The 17,836-nt window shown below is 43.9% G+C and overlaps 1 pseudogene; it reads right to left on the bottom strand.

The window, feature by feature from the left end:
- Positions 1-2,109: 2,109 nt before the first annotated feature.
- LOC136169982 (ATP-dependent RNA helicase DDX25-like) lies at positions 2,110-17,597 on the bottom strand (annotated as a pseudogene).
- Positions 17,598-17,836: the final 239 nt, after the last annotated feature.

Genomic DNA, 17,836 nt, shown 5'->3' with positions numbered 1-17,836 from the left:
ACTCTTACACTCTGTACTGCTGAGTGGGGTGGGGGAGGGGGAACAGACAGTTTTTCTAGAGGGCACTCTGGCATTATGAACCAGAATTTCTAATTGTTTTACAATGCTGTATTGGTTTCTGCCACGCTGTATTGGAATCAGCCGTTAAGTGTGTATCCCCTCCCTGTTTAGCCTCCCTCCCACCCTGAATCGGAATTTAAACTGTACCATTTTTTCGAAGCCACCATCCATTTCCAAGAAATTATTCTAAGGAGATAAACTGCACAAGAATGCAAACATATATGTCTGCAAGTAACCACTACCATACTGTTTTCTGATGAAGAAATTAGAAAAACAAATGTCCATCCATTAGGGGACAGGTTAAATAATATGGTATAGTAGAGCCACAGCAAGAAATATTATGCCCCCATTAAAAATGATAATGCATGTCTCCATTTGATATGGATCAAATGTCTTATTCCTGAAATACTAGGGACTGAGGCATGATCTGCTTTATAAATGAAAATGCTTTGTTATATTCAAAACAAATACATTTTACAGTCATGTAAATATCTGAAACCCAAATATGAACAGATTTTTAATCTGTGGCTGATAAGAATCGCGAGTATTTTCTTCCTTTTTAAGTATATATTTACCAGTGCTTGGATTTCTAAAAAATAATGAGACTGTAAAACTTTTATAACCAGGGGAAAAAGTTGGGGTTTTTTTTTTTTTTTCATTCTGGGGCAAGACTAAAGGGTTCTTCAATTCTACACGCTATCCTAACTCACTAGGCAAAGAGTTTCTCGCACTGTAACACAAGAGTTTGACAAAGGTGAAACCAACTAGAAGGGGAGAAGAGGTTTCTCCCTTCACAATGACAACACAGAGTCTGCACCAGCTGGCCCGGGGCGTGGTCACCGTCTCGCACGCTCGGGCCAGCCTCCGAGGAAGCCGACTCCTCCGCGGGCACAGGTCCCGCCGTCCCAAAGCCCGGTCACCTCGCAGAGCCGGGTGGACGGACCACTGGGGTCCTCGCCGCGGCAGCCGCCCGGCGGGCAGCGGACGGGCAGTGGGAGCATAACGTGACCTCGGGGTTCGGGCGCGCCGGGGGCACGCACGGCGCCGCTCACGCGAGCCCCCGGAGGCCGCACACCTGGATTCTGCACTGAGCGCCCGGGGACCGGCAACCAGAGGAGGGAGACTCCAACTCCTCGCTACTCAGAGCCCCATCTCTACAGCCGTGGGCGGGCGGGAGGCCCTGTGGGGGGCCCGTGTACCACTTCTCCCCTTCTTTGCCCGCTTACCTGCCCAGCCGATGTCCGTCGGCCGCACCGAGTCCCGCGGCGCGGCTATCGCACCACCGCAGGTTTCAGTTAGCTTCCCACAGCTCACACAGGCGTAGGGGCCACAAACGCGTCCAAGCTGCCGTTAACTGCCCGGCCGCCCAGGTTTAAACCCGAAGAGCCAACCGTCCCGCCCCCCCGGCCCCGCATTCCGTCTTCTTATTGGCCCAGAGTTAACGTCCTCAAAGTCTACATCCTGATTGGTGCGTATCTTCTCTTGGCCCTCCCCCACGGGCGGGAGGAGGCCTGGGACTCGCGGCTCGGATTCGGCGAGGTCCGCGCGCCGCCAAGCTCGAGCGCGTAACCCGGGAACACCGCGGCGTCGCCAAGCAGGTGACCCGAAGGGGCGGGACGGACTTCTGAGGCTCGGTTAACTCTCGAGGTTACCGAAGAGCGAGATAGCTGGATTTTGGGAGAGGCGTTCTAAACGTTCCGTCTACCTCAGAGGAACCAATCTCTTCCCTCTTTTGGAGCCCTCTCCCCCGATTCCGCCTCTTCCACCGCCCCCTCCTCCCTTCACCTCACCCGACTCCGCAGCAAGCAATCTCCCTGGAGTCTGACAAGCGCAGTTTCCGTATAAAGACCCGTATAAAGACCGGTATAAAGCGCAGTGCTTTCCCTGGCTTCCTAGGCTCTCTGATTTGACCCATTGTGTGTCTCCAGCGCTTACCAACGTGACTCTCAAACTGATTCCGCCACTCCGACTTCCTTGCTGGAAGCAGCCCTCGCTTAAGCTCAAATGCTCCCTTAATCTTAACCCTTAAATGCTGTTTTGTTTGCATACCTGGGAAAAAACGTCCTAGGGCTTTGGGAATTCTTGAGGGTGAGGCCTAGAAGAGAAAAAGGGTAGAGGTCTTCACAGCCCAAGGTCCCAGGCACCTCCCTGCAACCTGTGTAAAGCAACTTGTCCGTCCAAGTCCTGAGCGTTCTATACCCCACCTCATGCAAACAGGAAGGTGACAGATTTAATTTACACGATTTGTTAAATTCAGGATTGAGTGAGAGGGAGAAAATGACCTTTAACCTTTTCCTCCAAACTTCAGTTATCCCTTACTCTTACCACCTTTTTCCTAGGACCTGGGCACTTTGGATTGTTGAGGGAAAAGGAATAAACAGAGGAGAAGATGGCAGAAGTCGTTTTGCAAAGGTCTGAATGACCCTACCCCTAGACCTCCAGTGTCTTAACACGCCTTTAGCGCACATTCTTTTCTCATGAACAAATATCCCATTTTGTGGTTTGGTCATCTCATCCCTGCATGTCTTTTTCTTTGGCATTGAATCTCTACTTTGTCTTAGAAACAAGAGTGGACAGAATCATTTTTCTTAACCATTGCTTTGCTCACTCGACAAACTCCTTACACACATCCCTTATTAATTTCTTGTCCTTTTTGTTAGAATTTTATCTTGGAAACCCTTTAATAACTTGAAGCATCTATCTCCTGTCACATTTCAGGTGGAACCTTGTGTTCTAAGTCCTTGTTTTTTGATGGACCATTTCATTTTCTAGCTTTGTCTAGATCTGATTTGATAATCCCCATGATTCCTTACCATAACCCAGCTCAAGAAAACTTAACCAGGGTCATCTAAACTACAGTAAATGGAAGAAAATCCTATTCTCGCAAAGCAAACTGCATCTTCAAAAAAATGTAGTAAGGAAAATTTCAAACATATGGAAAAAATGAAGCTACATGAACTCAATGCCCAGCTCCAGCAATTATTAACTTCTGGCTAATCTACGTATGGGTGTGAGAGTTGGACCATAAAGAAGGCTGAGCACTGAAGAATTGATTCTTTTGAACTGTGGTGTTGCAGAAGACTCCCTTGGACTGCAAAGAGATCAAACCAGTCAATCCTAAAGGAAATCAGTTCTGAATATTCATTGGAAGAACTGATTCTAAAGCTGAAGTTCCAGTACTTTGGCCAACTGATTCGAAGAGCTGACTCATTGGAAAAGATCCTGATGCTGGGGAAGATTGAAGGCAGGAGGAGAAGGGGATGACTGAGGATGAGATGGTTGAATGGCCTCATGACTCAATGGGCATGAGTTTGAGCAAGCTCCTGGAAATGATGAAGGACAGGGAAGTCTGGCGTGCTGCAGTCCATAGGGACACAAGGAGTCGGACACAACTGAGAGACTGAATAGCAATCTCATTACTTCTGTATCCCTATCCACATAACTCCTGTATTTATTTGAAGCACATATCAAGCATCAAAAATATATAAAGATATCAGTATGATTTCTAAAAACATAAAGGACTTTTAAAAAGCATAACCCCACTCCACAATCTTATCATATCTAAAATATTTAATGTAGTTCCTTTTTTTCTACTTGTGCATAGGTTGTTTTTTTTTTTTTTTCCCTTTACTGTGCTTGTTTAACCTAGGATCCTATCCAGTTCACATGTTGTGACTGGTTGATAGCTGTGATTGGTTCAAGCTTGTCTCATTCTATATGTTCCACCTCCATATTTCTCCCTTGCATTTCCTCTGAAGGAGCCTGATTTTTGGTCCTGTGGTGTTTCACATAATCTGAATTTTGATGATTGTGTTTAAGTGATGTAGATTAATATAGCTTCCTTACCTTTTGGTGATAACACAGCCCTTTTCCAGATGCTTTCCCTGATTCAGCCTAACTGGTTTAATTAACCCATCTGTGTCTTTGTACATTCAAATATTGCTTTCAACTAGTTACATACTCATGCTTAAGTTAATCACTCCTTTGTGATATCTTTGCTTACCTCAGCCCTTTGTTGACATATTTAAACTCCTTCAATGTAGCCCTCTCTTACTTCTTATTTGCATGTGTGTGGATAATAGTGTAAGGAATAAGTGAGAATGAGATCTTCCAGGAGAGAATAGAGAGTGAATTAGAAGGCAGCTGCTCTCTTCTTGAAAGTCTCATCTGTTGAACTCTGGGAGGCTGCCCTGTCCTGCTCCTGCCGCTCTCCTGCCTTTCAATGTTGCTGGTCCCCAGAGAGTGGTTCTTCCCCCCACCCCCTTAAAGAGCTTAAATAATTTTGTTGCTTCCTCTATTCATTTTATGTGAGATAATTTAAAAAACCTACAATTTCAATCCTTCCTCTCTCCTGAGTTTCTAAAATGCATACTCTAATTTCTACATGGATATCTTTTCATCTTTCCAAATGCAACATACCTAAAACACTACTCATCTTTCCCCTCTGGATTCACCCGTGTGATTTCCAAGGGTGAATGGTATTATATTTCCTTGTATTTTCACTCCTGATGGGATGATCATATATGAGTTTTTCTCATCCCCATCTATCTCTTAAATACTAAGTTCTGTCATTTTGTTCCCTTGTAAAGTCTCATCTCTTCCTTACATATCTTTTTCCCACTAATTACTAGTTCAGCCCTAATTATTTTGTTTTTGGATTCTTTCAGAGACATTTAATAATACTGAAGGATATGGCATAGAAGCTAAGACTGTAAGCTATGGGGTCATGTTATCTGGGCTCAAATTCTGACTCCTCCACTCCCTGGATTTGTGACCTGGGCAGGTTATGTAGATTCTGTTTTCTCATTTTAAAAATGGAAATGATAATTTGACTTCCTTCATATGGTTTTTGTGAGAATTAAATGAGAAAAGCTAGCATAGTGTCTATGAAATAATAGCTCACTGTATTATAAATATTGTATATTATTCTTTAGTATATAAAATTCTTTAATATTCTTATTAGAAAAATAGCTCTTGGCCTTTCCTTTTATTCTCTTGACTCAGTCCATCCTATATGTCATTGCCATATGAGTCTAAAACGTTAACCAAGGTATTCTGCTTAAGCACCTGCAGTGGTCCCTGTCAGAGTACAGTCAGCCTCCCTGGGACTCTGTATCATCTTGAGCCATCATGCCGTTTCAGCCTGATTTCCCAGGTACCCTCTACTCAAGCTTCTAGTTAGTCTTGTTTCTTCAGTCCCCTCAAAGCTACTTGGTTTGTTGGATTTCCTTACTCTGCATCATCTTGAGCCATCATGCCATTTCAGCCCGATTCTCCAGGTCCTAGGATTTCCTTACCTTATCTAAATTATCCTCTTCTCTCAAATCCTATACCACTTGAATGTTCATCTCCAATTTATCCCTTCCACTAAGTCAGCCCTGATTACTTTCAGCCTTTGGAATCTGACCCATTTTGAAATTCATATAGCACTTACTTTTATTTCTTATTTAACATCTCAAATACCTAGACTGAGACTGTTAATATTCTGTTTGGTTTAATCTTATCTTTTCATCCCAAGGTGCTCATTCCATTCTAGTCTTACTTTTTGATACTTCATAATAGGAGCCCTTCACCAGTCTGCTTACTGAGCATTCACATATCAGCAGTGAAGGATGCTGATGATATGGATGATATCATCATCCATATATAGGTATGCCAAGGATGTACATTTCTCCTAGTGCTTATATAGGGCCTTCTTTGCTCACCTCTCTTTCTCTCCTTTTTTTTTTTTAGCAGTCACAAAGGCAGTGGTTGCAAAGCAAACAGTGAAGAGTCAGGAATCAGGAGACCAGAGTTCTGTTCCCAGTAAGTTGCTATCATAATTGGAAAGAGTCAGTTTCTCTGTGTTTGTTTTCTCAGTTATTAAATGGAATTACAATAGATATTATGTTAATTGCTTTCAGTTCTCAAATCCTTTCGTTTTAAATCTATTTAAAGGGCCAACTCAAGTATGTTATTCTCAATCATTTTTATTTACATCCTAAGCCCTGGTACTCATACGGTGCTTTTTATTCTTATTACTTTTCAAAGTATGTATTTCTTATCCTCCCAAGAAGATTCAGCTCTTTAACGGCAGTATATGCATACATGTCTCATATTTGGTATTATTTACCGCAACTATCAAAGCTATGTGTATAATGAAATTAAGTATGGTCAAATTAAATTATTACGGGGATGGGAAGACTCTTCCACCAGCAAAGGAGACTCTTCAGAATTTAGAGGCTCCGCATCCCTACATTATCATCCCATCTTATAGTGTCCTATTCTTTTCTAATTGTAGATACACAGTATGAGGTTCTGTGTTTGGTTTTCAGCAATTTCAGCCCTTAGCTCCAGGAGGAGCTAAAGGTCTGCATGGCACACGTAGAAGCTTCCAGTCATTTATGTGGTCCTTGAGCTGGAAATTTCAAATCCCCAAAGTCATCCTTTTACCACATTGTCTGACACGGGCAGTAACTAGGTAATCCTAATTGTTAGATCTCCACATAAAAGTATCAAAATATAAAGACACAGTCATCTGATTCTTGTTTCTCCAAAGTGGCTGATTAGGAGTATTCAGTGGAGATACACTGCTTATCTCTATTTCCAGATCTTGGCATGGACTGTCACTGCTATCTATACTACTAGAAATAGTCATTAGTATCTTTAAATCTAATCAAATTAGAGAGCCAATTCAGAAGCATCAGAACTGATTCAGAAAACTCATTTTTAAAATTCTCTTCCTCTAAAACCATTCTCGGGCTTTCCTGGTAGCTCAGCTGGTAAAGAATCTGCCTGCAGTGTGGGAGACCTGGGTTCGATTCCTGGATTGGAAATATCCTCTCAAGGAGGGCATGACAACCCTCTCTAGCATTCTTGCCTGGAGAATCTCCACACACAGAGGAAACTGGCAGACTGCAGTCCATGGGATCACAAAGAGTGGGACACGATTGAGCGACTAAGCAGAACCATTCTCAGTACCAAAATTTGCATTAGAGATACAGATTCAGTAGGATTGATTGATTGATTGATTGATTGATTGAATTGGTTAATGTGATTATGGACACCCAGAGGTCCCACAAGTCAACTGTCTGCAAGCTGGAGGACCAGGAAAGTCTGGTAAAGTTCAGTCTGAGTCCAAAGGCCTGAGAACCAGGATTCTGGGTGCCTGTCCTGGCTCAAGCAGAGAGCACATCTGCCCTTCTTCCACATTTCTGTTCTGTTCAGTGGATTAGATGATGGCCACCCTCATTGGTGAAAGTGATCCTCTTTACCCAGTCTACTGACTCAAATGCTAATCTTTTCTGAAAACATCCTCGCAAATGCACCCAGAAATAACTTTCATTAGCTAGCTGGACACCGGTTAGCCTAGTCAGACTGACACAGAAAACCATGACGTCTTCCACACGCACCCCTCCCCCTGCTCAAATGTGACTTCTCAGCCTTATCTGCTGAGCTACATAGTCACATAATTACTGCCTTTTTGCCATCTTTTCGAGAACGGCTCACTTAACTCTCAGATGTAATATGTGTGAGTTGAATCATCTCCCCTTTTCATGCCACACGTCGAGGATTCCTCAGTGAGTAGTGATAACTCTACCCAGTGGCATATAGCAAGTACTTGGGAGTCTTTGATATTCAGTCCTCTCTCCCTCCTAGCAGGTCAGTACATTTTCACTCAAAGTGTATCTAAGATGCTTCCATTTTTCTGTCTTTACTACTGAAACTCTAATACTAAACTACACGCCATGCACCTCCTAATCAGCGTTCTCACTCCTTCTCTAAACTGATCTTCCCACAGCAACTAAAGGAAGTCAGTCTCCCTGTTTCTCATCTCATTAATCTGCAGCCCTCTTCGTCGTTGATGTCCTTGAATAAACATACCCTTTTAACTTGCCTTTGGATCTCTGCATATCCTTCCCATCCACTATTCCACATTGAACAAACATTCGTCCCTCTTTCTCTCAATGGCACCATCTCCAGAGCTCTTCCCTCACCACCTAGTCATTTCGTGTTTCACACCCAGGACCCTCTTTGGACTGTTAATAACACAGGGTTTTGGTTTAGACTCGAAGTCGTGTCCGACTCTTGCAACCCCATGGACTGTATCCTGCCAGGCTCCTCGGTCCATGGGATTCTCCAGGCAAGAATACTGGAGTGGGTTGCCAGTTCCTTCTCCAGGGGATCTTCCCGACACAGGGGTCGAAGCCGGGTCTCCTGCACTGCAGGCAGACTCTTTACTGACTGAGCTACGAGGGACATATCAACCTTCATTCTCAAAACTCTGTAATGACATGTAATGTAATGATAAGAATCTAAAGGAGAGTGGCCATGTGTATAACTGATTCACTATGCTCTACAGCAGAAAGCAACACAATGTCGTAGAGGAACTGTGCATGTGTACTACACTCCAACAAAGTTGTTTAAAAAAGAATCAGTGTGGGCTTACTGATGGCAGAGCTGCAAATCAAAATGAATTTTACATGTGACTATATTCTGTTTTACTGCCACATACAAGCAGAGAAGGCTGCAAGGAGTCCCAAGGACACTGGAAAAGAGAAACATCCTACAGCACTGTCAGACACAAAGCGAAGTGTCATTACTATGTTGTCATTAAATACAGGTAGTAGGTGTAATTAGTCCCAATGGATTTACAGTCTCTTCACAAAAAGTTCTGTAATTCTGTATTTTAAGAATATACAGTAGGGACTTCCTTGGCGGTCCAGTGGGTAGGACTCTGTGGTCTCACTGCCAAGGGCCAGGATTGATTCCTGGTGAGGGAACTAAACTCCCACAAGATGTGTGGTGCACTCAAAAAAATAAAAAGAATATACAACAGCACAGCCTCCAAAACTGAAGCATCCAATCATGTTTTATAAGATTATACTGCTGTATCAGAGATCGAACATTACTGTATTTTTCTCATGCATATTTAACTAATTATTCTATGAATTACTACAAATAGCCACAGTTTAGTTCGACTGTTTGTTTTGTTTAAACAGAAAAGTAGATAATATATTATTTCAAATAAACATATATTTTACATATTTTTATGTAAAGTAATGACACATGTGCATGATTAGTTCTTCTGTATTATATTATTATATATACATGATATATATGTGTGTGTGTGTATTTCCCTGCTGTGACTGGGTTGGCTTCCTAAAAAGTGGGTCACTGTAGGGAAAGAAGTAACGTAAGAAATTTCCCCAGATCTGGTCGACACAAATTCTGGAAATGAAAAGCACATGCCATGTGTGTTGAACAATGAAGGAAAAAAATACGAACCAAGCCGAGAAGTTTCATTATACTGTGGATAAAAAGATTCCAAAATCTTCTAGAGAAGAAAGAACATCACAGAGAAAAGTCTGGGGATAAGGATGACATTAAACTTTCCAGTAGCAACACCAGAAACAGAATATTAACTACAGTAAAAAAAAAAAAAAAAACAAATGAAAAACCAACCAGCTAACCAAACAAACAAAAAAAAGCCTGTTTTCTGTTTTCAACACTGTTTCTGAATTTATAGGGAGAAAGCTTTCTAGGATAAGACTCCACATCCAGGCAAAATCAACTCAGAGATCAAGTTTACAGGCACAATAAAATATTTTCAGACATGCAGGGGCTAGAAAATGGACTTCCTCCGCCTCCTTTTGCGGAAGTCCCTGGACTGTATGTCCCAGCACATTCAGTAAACCAAGCAAAAGGGCCACAGGACGGGAGACGCACAGCTGTAACGAGGACGGGGGACTGTGATGTGACGGTGGCTGCAGGCGCGCAGCCAGGCCAGGCCAGACCCAGAGACTGTGTGGGAGGGCGTCTGGGCAAAAAGAAACCAATGGAGTTGTAAATGGAATTGACTATCTAGAGATACCACTGACATAGGACACCTCTGATGAAACAGGGAAAAAACTGAAGGTTCCTACATAACGATAGTAGCCAAAAGAGGAAAACAGGCAACTTCAGGGGGAAAAGTTACACACAAAAAAACATAATTAGAGACTCCCTTGTGGTCCAGTGGTTAAGAATCTGCCTTGCAACGTGAGGGACAATGGATCGATCCCTGGTCAGGGAACTAAGATCCCACATGCCCACAAGCCACGACTACTGAGCCTGCAAGCCCTGGGGCAGATGTAGTGCAACGAGGGAAAGTCCATGAAATTCAATAAAGACCCAGTGCAGCCAAAATAAACAACAACAAACCCACATATATAATAATTCAATGATCCACATTATAATAATTCAATGCTCCACAGTTAACAATACTTGTGTTGTGATAATAATATTAATACTGACCATTAATGTAACCAAACTCTTATGACACAACCGCCGAGGGGACAGGAAAGTGAGCGTGGGTGTGGTATAGGAGGACTAAATGCCCACTTGCTCTGATGGGAAGTCTGCTGTTGTTTAGCTGCTCAGTCACGTCCAACTCTTTGCAACTCCATGAACTGTAGCCCGCCAGGCTTCTCTGTCCATAGCATTTCCCAGGCAAGAATACTGGAGTGGGTTGCCATTTCCTTCTCCAGGGGATTTTCTCAACCCAGGGTTCGATCCGAGTCTCTGACACTGGCAGATTCTTACCACTGAGCCACCTCGGAAGAGACAATATGCAATGAGAAGCAGCAATGCGAGCTTGTTATTTAAAGATATGACAGTTAATGTCAAAACGGACAGTGTTCTCTAGGGTTTGGGGACGGGGGATTACTGGTTTTCATTATTAGTCTTTCAATATCCTATTTGAATTTAATATAGTCTCTTGTAGCTCAGTTGGGAAAGAATCTGCCTGCAATGCAGAAGACCCAGGTTCAATTGCTGGGTCAGGAAGATCCCCTGGAGAAGGAATTGGCAATCCACTCAGTATTCTTGCCTGGAAAATCTCATGGACAGAGGAGCCTGGTGGGCTACAGGCCACAGGGTCGCAAGAGTCGGACACGACTTAGTGACTACACCACCATCACCATAAATACTTTAAAAATAAGTGACATAGAGAGGCCCGCTCCCAGAAATTCTGATTCCGTAAGGTTCAGGTTAGGCCTGATAATCTGAAATTTTAAGTCCCATGGTGATCCTGGGAGAGAGGCCTAGCAAAATGACAAGATTTGCTTAACAACTTACAGGCAAGGTCAGGACTACACCACTAGGCTGATGACCCCAGGTTACTGCGTCTTTACAATAGCATTATGGGGTTTTAATAAACTCTCTTAAGAATTTTGCTCAAATATAAGATTACTGGCAAAATTTGGTGCAGACCCACTATATGGATTCCATCTGTGAGCCTAGGGCACAAGAGTAAACCAAGATTACAAGATGAAGTGGGAAATTACAGGAGGTTGAAGGCTCACTGAGCTCCTGAAAATCAGGAAAACCCAATCTGCTTTAAAGGAGAAGGAAGTGGGGAATAAGCAGTAAAGACAGTGAAGAGTAGTGGACAAATGAAATCCCTTATTTGGACAGAAGATCCAGGAAGAAAAGGATGGATGTGAAGGTTACCTTTGAATACGAATGCTTTGGTCTGCGAATCCCTGCGTGTCGATCATCACATCGGCTTCATCCAGCACAAACACACGAATCTTAGTCAAATCAATTAATTTTCGCTTGAAACACGAATCCAGGACAGTCCCAGGAGTGCCAGTTACAATCTGTTTGGTGACGTCCGTGCCTCTGGGAACTAGGGAGAAAAGGGTTGGAAGGCCTTCTAAGCTGGAAACCACTCTAACCATCTGGAATTCTGAGTCAGGCAACACATTTCCTATTGGTTCCCCAAGGGCAAACCCTGAAGGTCATTGTGGTTTCTGATTTTACAGAGTTTTAAGAGAAGTCCCTGAGTTTCTTGGTTTACAGTAATGCTAAGTCCTGAGTAACTGATTCTGCCTCATAGTCATTTAAAAAGCCGGCCTGCAACACCTCCCTGGTCCTACAGGAAAGTGGCACAGCAGTGAAAGGCCTACAGAGCCTCCCCAAACGGAGAACCACCACAATGTCCATCAACAGGTCCCGTGAAAAAAATGGTGGAATATTATTCAGCTGGTCCAAAGGAGGATGTGGGGCTAAACACACTGACACAAAAAGATGTTTAGGATTCTTAAGTTTTTGAACAGTATGAAAAAAAATCCTCCCATTTTTTGTCAACACTCAAAACCAAAAAACCCCACAGATTTGATAACAAAACCATAGTTGTCTTTGGAAATAGGTTTTTGAAAGATGAGAAAGAACAACTTTTACTTTTGAATTTTCTATGTTCTAAAGACTTTTTTTCAACTATATGCATGTAGCACTTTCATGAAGAAGTAAAAGAGTAATAGCTGTTCTCTACTAAACAAGTGAGCATCCCAGAAGAGAACAGGTAAAAGCACTGAGCTGTTGCTCTGGCTGTGGGAGTGACCAGCTAACAGGCACTGGATCTTCATTACATGCTGGAGGTGTACACAGTGCTTCATCTCTATCATTTCATTAAATTCCAGTTAATGACTCTATGATATAGGTGCCATTACGTCCTCATTTTAGAGGTGGGAAAGCAGAGAAGGTATTAATATACCATGATTGTTGGTGGAGTCAGGATCTAAAATATGAGCCAAGGTAACTTCCCTGGCAGTCCAGTCATTAAGACTTCACTGCAGGCAGTGCAGGTGTGATCCCTTGTCACAGAACTAAGATCCCACACATCACGGGGCTCAGTCAAAAGAAAAGATGAAATTTAAAAGTTCGCTGCTGCTGTTGCTGCTAAGTCGCTTCAGTCGTGTCCAACTCTGTGCAACTCCATAGACGGCAAGCCTACCAGGCTCCTCCATCCCTGGGATTCTCCAGTCAAGTACACTGGAGTGGGTTGCCATTTCCTTCTCCAAAGAATGAAGGTGTAAAGTGAAAGGGATGTCGCTCAGTCATGTCCGATTCTTCGAGACCCCATGGACTGCAGCCTACCAGACTCCTCCGTCCATGGGATATTCCAGGCAAGAGTACTGGAGTGGGTTGCCACTGCCTTCTCCTAAAAGTTGGCTAAATTAAATAAAATAGTTGACTTAAATATATACAGGTATATCTCAGCCAGGACTGGCTCACTGGTACATACTTCGATTCCCTCGAATGGCATACATCACTTAAAACATCCACACAGAATTTCCCCATCTGTTCGACCACACGGCCAGTTTGCAGAGCCAGTTCATAAGTAGGAGCCAAGCAGAGGCACTAGCAGAAAGATAAGGGGGAAGGAGAAAGATTCATAAGGGCCATTATGCAATTCTGAAGTACAATGAAAATTTGTGTCGGGATAGTGATATTATGTATGAAGTAGATAACTAATGAGAACCCACTATACAGCTCAGGGAATCAGCGCTCTGTGGTCACCTAAATGGGAAGGAATCCAGATGAGAGGGGCTGGATGTACACGTGTGGCTGGCTCACATTGCTCTACAGCAGAAACTAACGCGACTGTGTAAAGCAACCACACTCGTGTCTGCTCGTCATGTCGGGGTGCTCCGTCAGGCAGGATTCTTTTTGGCCTCATGGACTGGAGCCCACCAGGCTCCTCTGCCCATGGGACTTCCAAGGCAAAAATCCCAGAGTGGATTGCCATTTCCTTCTCCAGGGTATCTTCTAGACCCAGGGACTGAACCTGCGCCTCCTGTGGCTCCAGTTCCAGCCCCTGCTCAGCCACTCTCTGACAACTGTGCCCTCACAGGCGACCTCTCCCTCTCCAAGGCTGTTTCCTTCTGCATTAAGTAGGAGGGACTGGGTCATCTACAGCCTTATAGCCATCACTACTGAATACTCACTTTATGTTGAGCATAGTGCTAAAAATGTGTATTATTTCACTCAATCTGCATGATAGTCCTGTGAGGCAGATACCCATTCATCCAATGTTTAAAGAGTGGTTTCTACAGGGCAAGCACCACACTGGTGTCAGGGTTCAAGGGTAAAGTGGACAACTGTGATCCACACCTTTATAGATGTTACTTTTATAACAAGAAAATGTACTCCAAAAGACTCACTAACTCTCCTAAGGTTTTCAGCTGGTAGGTAGAGAGGCTGCTATTGGAACCAGTTGAACTATGAAGATTGTGCTCAGTCACTACCCTGTACTGCTGCCTATAATCCTATGATTCTAAGAAAGAACATCTACTCTAAATATCATCACATCATGGCAGCACTACCGCTCATTACTAAAACACCACTGGCACTGCAAGCATTCCCGTCTCTCTCAGTCTCTCCTTACCTGTGGAAACAATTTCAAGGCATTAACTCTGCTGAACATCGCCAAGACAAAAGCAGCTGTCTTTCCTGTTCCAGACTGGCTCTGGGCGATGAGGTTCTGGGGTCTGTAGGAAAGAGCAGACGCTGGGCATCAACCGACTATGAGGCCAAAAATGACCACGTTGTAACACCATTTCCCTGGAAACTCACGGATGTGCCAGCATCATGGGGAGAGTCATCTCTTGAATTTTGGATGGTCTATTAAATCCCATTGCATAGATCCCTTTTAGTAACTCTTCCTTGCTGTCAAAAAAAGAAATCAAATACTTGAAGGCTATGATGCATCAGGAGCCTCAGAAATACAAACATGAAAAGTGCATTTCTAAATTAAGCCACTTTGCAACTGGGTATGAAAAGTATTAATAATATATCTAAATCTCAACTCTCAAATATATACAATCATGCCTGTACATTTGGAGCACTAAAGCAATAAGTTATGTTATTAGCTTAGAGCAAGCATAGTAGTAAGGGCCTAAATTTGAACTCTCTCTTGAACCAAGAGGAAAAAAACGGGAAAACTCATCTAAGAGAAGTACAATTTTCCAAGAGAGTTTTGCGTTCCACACAAGAAGAAAAGTAAGTGATATTTACCATTTCTTTTTAATCAATGACAAACTTCTGTTTTAACTAAAATTTTCAGAGAAGACAAAATTTCATTTAGGTGATTCTTATATCAGTTCTATCTAGGAGAAGAAGATGCAATATTAGCTCATTCTTCTAAGGTGGTATTTTAAATGCCGCTTTCCTGGGGGTTGGGGGAGGGAGGGTCTCATGACCAGTGTTCAGAAGAGAATAAACTGAAGTAGGCTGGAATACTTCCACTACAGTGACATGCACAGTTTGGATCTGTTTAATTGGTAGATGAACTGGTAGATCCAACTTTTCATCATAGGTAAGTGTCTCCCCATTTAGAAAGAGGGCATCAGGATTTTGGATTTCTCCACATCAGTAACTCTCGCACTTAAAATACATTTCCTTAATGCCAACTGGTATATCCCTAGGAAATACAAACCAATTTGAGAAAGTTATTTACATACCATTTGAGACAAAAAGTTAAAGGGTAAAACTTTGTAACTTATCTCAAGGGATATTTGGGCCACTAAATTTCCTGCTATCTGTATTCTGGTATCATTATTGCTGTTTAGTGGATAAGCCACATCCACCTCTTTTGCGGCCCCACGGATTGGACTGCAGCCCATCAGGCTCCTCTGTCCATGGGATTTCCCAGGCAAGAATACTGGAGAGGGTTGCCATGTCCTTCTCCAGGGGATCATCCCAGCCCAGGGATTAAACCTGTGTCTCCTGCATTGACAGGCAGATTCTTTACCACTGAGCCACCAGGGAAGCCCTGTATTCTGCTATGGAGAGTAGCAATGTGGCTGTGTCTGGCTTAGCTATCCCCCATAGCACAGCAAGGTTAAAAATTTTACCATCAGAAAGGTTCTCAAGTCATTGTACAACTCAGAGAGCCTCGTGTTCCTCTTTGAGCTGTATTTTACTTCCATGCAAAATGTCCACATCTCAGTTGAATGCTGATTATTAGAACATGAAGGAGAATTTGATGGGTTTATTATTAGCAGATTAGTTTATTCTGTGCTACACTTTCTGGCATTTTCCCACACTTAAGGCACAAATACTCACAGCCGCAGCTCTTCAAATGTTTTCACTGAGTAGAGTGGAGAGCTGGGATCCTTTTGTAAGACTTCAACCCGGTGACTCGATTCTACTAAGGACTGCCGGATTAACTTGTTTAAGAGTGAATTAGCTGCCAAATCCACTAGAAAAGCAAGGAATAGAAAGGGGATATTGCAGGGGAAAAGTCAAGCCTCCCGAATGACATCTAACAAGTTGCTTCCTTCCATTCAGTAACTGTATATCAAGCAACTGCTCCTGCTGTAATTTCTCTTCTAAAAGACGGTTCTAGAAAGAATGACACAGCACTGAGAATTCTTTGTTTGTTTCTGAGACTCTGCCCTACACCAGACTCTATCTTCAAGCAAGCCTACATCGACTGCCACCAGACCTACTTTGTCCTTGCCAGCTGAAAACTCTTAACCCATTCCTACATATTCTATTTCAATTTTCCTCTAAAGAGGTAATCTCCACTCTGAAGTTAAGTGTTTTTTCTGACATTCACTATTCATAAAGAAAACAGAAGCAGAGATGGTTCTTCTCCACTTAAGATATCATTCATTCACATTGTGAAGTCATGATTACATGAACCAGAATGCCAGTAAATACCCACAAATGGATTTACTTCCTACCTACATCATCTTCATCATCTTCTTCGATCCTATCAACAGAACCATCTAAAAGAATGTGAGGAAAAAAAAAAACTGTAAAGATAAATGCCAAGCAGAAACGTCTAGCGTTTTATCCCAGTTTCTCTTGCTCACTCTACAGTGTGCAAAAAGGGTCAAGCAGTAGAGAAGAGGGTAAAGAGACTGGGAAGGTAGTGGAGGGCCCTGAGTGTTAAGGGAGCCAAAGTTGCGATATGAGGAAAACAACACTTTTCAAGGAACAGAGCCCAATCTCGTTTAACAGCACTCACTGATGTTTGGGACGGTAGCACTCTTGATACCCAGAAGGTTCTTCTGGGAGTGGCTGAGGTTTGAAAACTGTTGAAAGACACAAATTTCAATCACTATTACGATGCACACCATCAAGAAGCCCAGTGCTGCCCCCTAACAGACTGGAAGGGAGAAAGGGAAGATTCCCCTCCCAATACTGTTTCTCTTAAAATGTTATGTATAAATGGATTCCTCTGAGGAACTGGTCTCCTGTATGAATTACCCTAAGATTGGAAGGAGACTTTCCGCTGCTCCTGCATGCGAAATTCCTCTTCCTAAGCCTCTGTCTAAATGGGACGGTCCTTGGGGGTCACAGGACAAGCAAAGGAAAGTAGACAGGAAATAGTGTTGGTAGCTAAGATGAAGACGAAGGCTAGCTGAGGCTCAGAGGTCAAACTGGAAGAATAGGAAAGTCTGGGTCTCCTCGGGGCCACCAGCTGCGTTCCCTCCCGGCGCAGGCGTCTTCATTCTGCCCTTTCCAACCCAAGGTCTTGCTCCTTCGGAGGCTCCCTTCCGGTGGCCCTCTTCCAAGTCCTTGCCACAGCTCCTCTCTACCGCCTGACACCCCACTCCAACCGCTACCGGGGCTCCCCCTTCCCCTCCCCAGCACATTGCCCTCCAGGAGTGCTGTTCTAGCTCCCACCCGCTGGCCCTCCCCGGCTCGGTGGCGGTTACGTGGCCGTTCAGCCGCTCGCTCTCCGCGGCCACCGCGTCGCCTCCCCAAAGTAACGACGCCATCGCTGCGACGCCTGCTTCCGGCTTCAGCACGTGCGACAGTCACAGGCGCGAGGCAGCACGCGGCCCCACACAGCGGCCAATGGGCTTTCCCGGGGCCGGGCGGGGTGTGGGGGGCGGGGGGAGAGCCGCCACCCGCCGCGCGCAGGCGCCCTAGCTCCGGGGAGGTGGGAGGAGTCAGGGGCGGGGGGCGTGGTCCCGGGAGGAGGGGGCGGGCGGTAGCTGTCCCGCACCCGGCCGCG

Source organism: Muntiacus reevesi, chromosome 5 (assembly GCF_963930625.1).
Source record: "Muntiacus reevesi chromosome 5, mMunRee1.1, whole genome shotgun sequence".
Taxonomy (NCBI): domain Eukaryota; kingdom Metazoa; phylum Chordata; class Mammalia; order Artiodactyla; family Cervidae; genus Muntiacus; species Muntiacus reevesi.
Note: the sequence above shows the minus strand (reverse complement) of the source record. Positions and strands in the feature narration are given on the sequence as shown.